At 48.7% G+C, this 3,725-nt stretch overlaps 1 protein-coding gene across 1 annotated transcript in view; it reads left to right on the top strand.

The window, feature by feature from the left end:
- T265_12997 (hypothetical protein) overlaps positions 1–3,725 on the top strand; it is a gene marked incomplete at both ends in the record, with an annotated part of 35,154 nt that overhangs the window by 20,731 nt on the left and 10,698 nt on the right. The gene's annotated exons all lie outside the window — the stretch shown is intronic.

The raw sequence follows: 3,725 nt of genomic DNA, 5'->3' as shown, positions 1-3,725 counted from the left end.
ACCCTGTTGAGCAAGTGTAGTTAACAGAACTGATCGATCAACAGAATCGAACGCACCCTTGAAGTCAAGGAATACCAGGATTGTGGGTCGTCTGTACATGTGGCGTTGCTCTAACACCTGACGGAGCGTGAAGATGTGATCAACGCAGCCTCTACCCGGTCGAAATCCCGCTTGATTCTCACGAATCGAGACTTCGCATGCCGCCATGAGACGACGAAGAATCAATGACGCCAGAAGCCTTGTCACAACAGGCGTCAAGCTAACGCCTCTGTGGTTGCTGCATTCACTGCGAGTACCCTTTTTGAAAAGGGGTACTACTATCGATTCACCCCAGTTGTCTGGGACAGTCTCCTTCTCCCAGATAAACCCAAATAGGCTAGACAGGCACTGACTGAGGAATCCACCGCCATCCTTGAAGAGAGCAGGTGGAAGGTCATCAGGACCAGCAGCGCGATGGCGCTTGAGTAGAGAAATGCATGACGAATGGAGTTATCAGTCCTAAGTGCTGGGCCTACAAGGAGAGAGTTATTAATGGGTTGGGGAGAGGGGGAAGAAAAGTATGTGAAGGAGAAAGAAGGGAGGCATCAGCAGTAGCCTGTTTTCGCTTACCCGCCCTGCCGTATGCAGCAAGTAAGGCGACCCGGCTGATGGCACCACGCGACGGCCGATGTGGCATGAGTTTATTTGTGTATGTGCAATTCATGGTTGTACGTGGGCTGGGATACTGCCATGGTGCCCACACCTAGACAGGAGAACTGTAGTTCTCCGTGTATGGTTATTGTTGGTAAGGTTTGCGCATATCTTGGTCCAACCAGAACAGGTGGCAACTCCTATTAAAGTGAAGCGCCAATCAATCCATGTCTGATTTGCTCGTACACCTTCGTGCTTTTAGCCGATCTTTGGATGGCTGTAGCTGGGAGGAGAGTTTTCCTTGATGGAAGACGGCTTACGCTGCTGTGTGAGTAGGTACCGCCGCCCAGACTGTAGGAGTCTAAGGTGATTCGCCGCTTTTATGGACTACAACAAATTGCCAATAGAAATTAAGAAGGCATTAGGAAAACTAGTCCACAAACCACTTCACTCCTGCGTTTTTGTTGTCAGTGTTCACATCAAACAAACAACTCAGCGTGAGTAATCGATGTGCTTCTCACGGTCTACACCCCGCGCTCTTCAAAAAGATGGCGAGGTCCTGATGAACAGTCTGACAACCATACTGGTGAAGATTTGGAACGAAACAGGATACTAGCCGAAAGGAACTCCATCCAAGTTCTCAAAAAGAGAGAAAGAACGTCATGTGAAAACCATCGTGTTATCAGCCTGGTATCCGTCGCATCTAAGATGCTCTCTGGTATTATTTTGCGCAGGTTGATGGTTTGGCATGCGCTTCACATCTGCAAAGTGTCAGTTGCTCCTATAAGGCTGCGTAGGATCAAACCCATCCTCATGCTTGCAGGCGAACCAATCGACGTGGTTGATAAATTTGTTTGCCTGGGCAGCTGTATAAGTTCCGGTGAACTGACTGGGAATGAGATTATTTCTCGAATAGGAAAGGCCAGTGCAGCTTTTGCCACCATTCGACACTTATGGCACCGACGTGGCGTAAGTTTGTCAAGGGAAGAGTTTACACTGCGGTGGTATGACCTATTCTCCTTTATCGATCAGATACGTGACTCCTACGCACAGAGGACATACGAAAAATGTCACTCTTTGACCGTCGGTGTCTCAGAAGCATTGGTCAGGTCTGGTGGGAACATCGGATTAGAAATGCTGAAATATACCAGATGGTCTTAGGAAGAAAGAAATCCTCCGGCGATAGTTGAATTACTCTCGCTTCATAGGCTGTCGTAGTTAGGACATGTACTCCACGTTCCTGAAGACCGTCTGCCTCACAGAGCTCTTTTTTCAGCCCTGTGATGAGTGAAAGAAACCGAGAGGTGACCTGGCAACGAAGTATGAAAACACTAACCAGTAAACTTAGTCAGGTGTGCAACTGCCGCCTCCCTGTATTGGGTCTCAAATCAGCAGTGATTGGTGACATTGTCAGAAATGGCCCAATCGCGCATTCAGTGGCGCCGGTGCATCAAAGCTATCGCCTTCAATACGTAGCTTCCCAATTTCCGAACAAACTGAACATGCGTTCACCTGCAGGGCTTGGTTGTACGTCCTACACTCCCGTTTTCCGGTGATCGAAACTAGCAGCTGGAGCCAATGTGTCTATGGTACATAGTTTATAGCTGATAAATTGAATTGATTTGTGCTTCTCATGTGTCTTCTGCATCATTCGCCCTTTGAGGAATGCTAAGGCAGTCCACTACGTTTTGTTCCCGGATCGTCATCCGTCCTGTTTCGTCCAGGTTTCGAAAGATGATGACTATATATTTGTACTTCCCCGAACACGTGTCATCCCGGTATCAGTAGATCACTGTCGCATGTCTGCACTGTGGCACTGTCCATTTCCCTCCTAAGCGAATCCCCAAGTTTCAGTCCTGCCACAATGAGGCCACAGTCGATTATTAGTGTCAGCCTTTTTGGACCTACTTTTGGCGGTTGCGTAATTCCATTGGCCCTTCTCTTGTTTCCTCCTTAATTTCATGCCTTTGTGTTCTTGAAATCCATCAGAAAACTGTTTTTACCCATGTTTTCGGATGTGACACTGCCTATTTTCCCGAAGTGGTTCTGTGGTTGGTTTATACGACTAAAATTAGAGATCCATGAACCACGACCCTTGATACTGATGGACACTTGAGCTAGTCCCGTCCGTGCACTGTGCACATTCAGGATTATACCTGGAAGCTTTGCCAAAGGTTGCATGAAGATTGTGCACATTGTCTAGAAAGTGTTCAGTTGTACCACCATGTAGGGTGCATCATTGTCACAAACACACATGCTGACTTGATCGTCCAACTATCTCCTACTATCAGACACTCCATAGTTAGGTACTTAACTTTGACGTGGTACTCTGAACAGTTGGCACCGGTTTCAGCTTCAGATGGCACGAACTTACTAATTTGTAAGTCCGTGGTTCGAACTCGATCACATAAGTTCGACTGCTCCTGTCTGGGTGTGGACAACCTAATGGTATCTCAGCCCTCGTGTCTCCTTCGGGTAGCCTAGCAACTAGGCATCGAAAGGACGTCACGGCTGGGGGGCTTTTTCTCGGCATCGGTTCCTCACGCATCGGACCACACTCCGTACTCATTCCCGAAGAGACTGGACCTTACCGTGGTGTGACGGTTTGCGCACCTCAGCGATCCATTGAGCTATACTAGAGAGTGTCCCGCGACACTCACAGAGTCTCTCACACCAGGTTGGTCAATGGTTAGAGGTCTGAGGGACACAGTCTCCTGGCCCTCCAGGTTAGGGGTTGCAACATGTGGCGACTTGTTTCGTAGGAATGGTAATCCATTTGCATTTCCCGCCAGACACCGCTGCCTTGGGGTTAGGCTTTTGAGCCAAAGGCTTTGGTTGACAACCCTAATCGTCCTCCTGTCTAGTTGTGGGCGCCATGGCAGTATCCCAGCCCACGTACAACCATGAATTGCACATACACAAATAAACTCATGCCACATCGGCCGTCGCGTGGTGCCATCAGCCGGGTCGCCTTACTTGCTGCATACAGCAGGGCGGGTAAGCGAAAACAGACTACTGCTGATGCCTCCCTTCTTTCTCCTTCACATACTTTTTCTTCCCCCTCTCCCCACCCCATTAATAACTCTCTCCTTGTA

The sequence above is a fragment of the Opisthorchis viverrini genome (genome assembly GCF_000715545.1).
Source record: "Opisthorchis viverrini unplaced genomic scaffold opera_v5_29, whole genome shotgun sequence".
NCBI classification, from domain to species: domain Eukaryota; kingdom Metazoa; phylum Platyhelminthes; class Trematoda; order Opisthorchiida; family Opisthorchiidae; genus Opisthorchis; species Opisthorchis viverrini.
The sequence above is the reverse complement of the archived record's forward strand: the minus strand, read 5'-3'. Positions and strand labels throughout refer to the sequence as shown.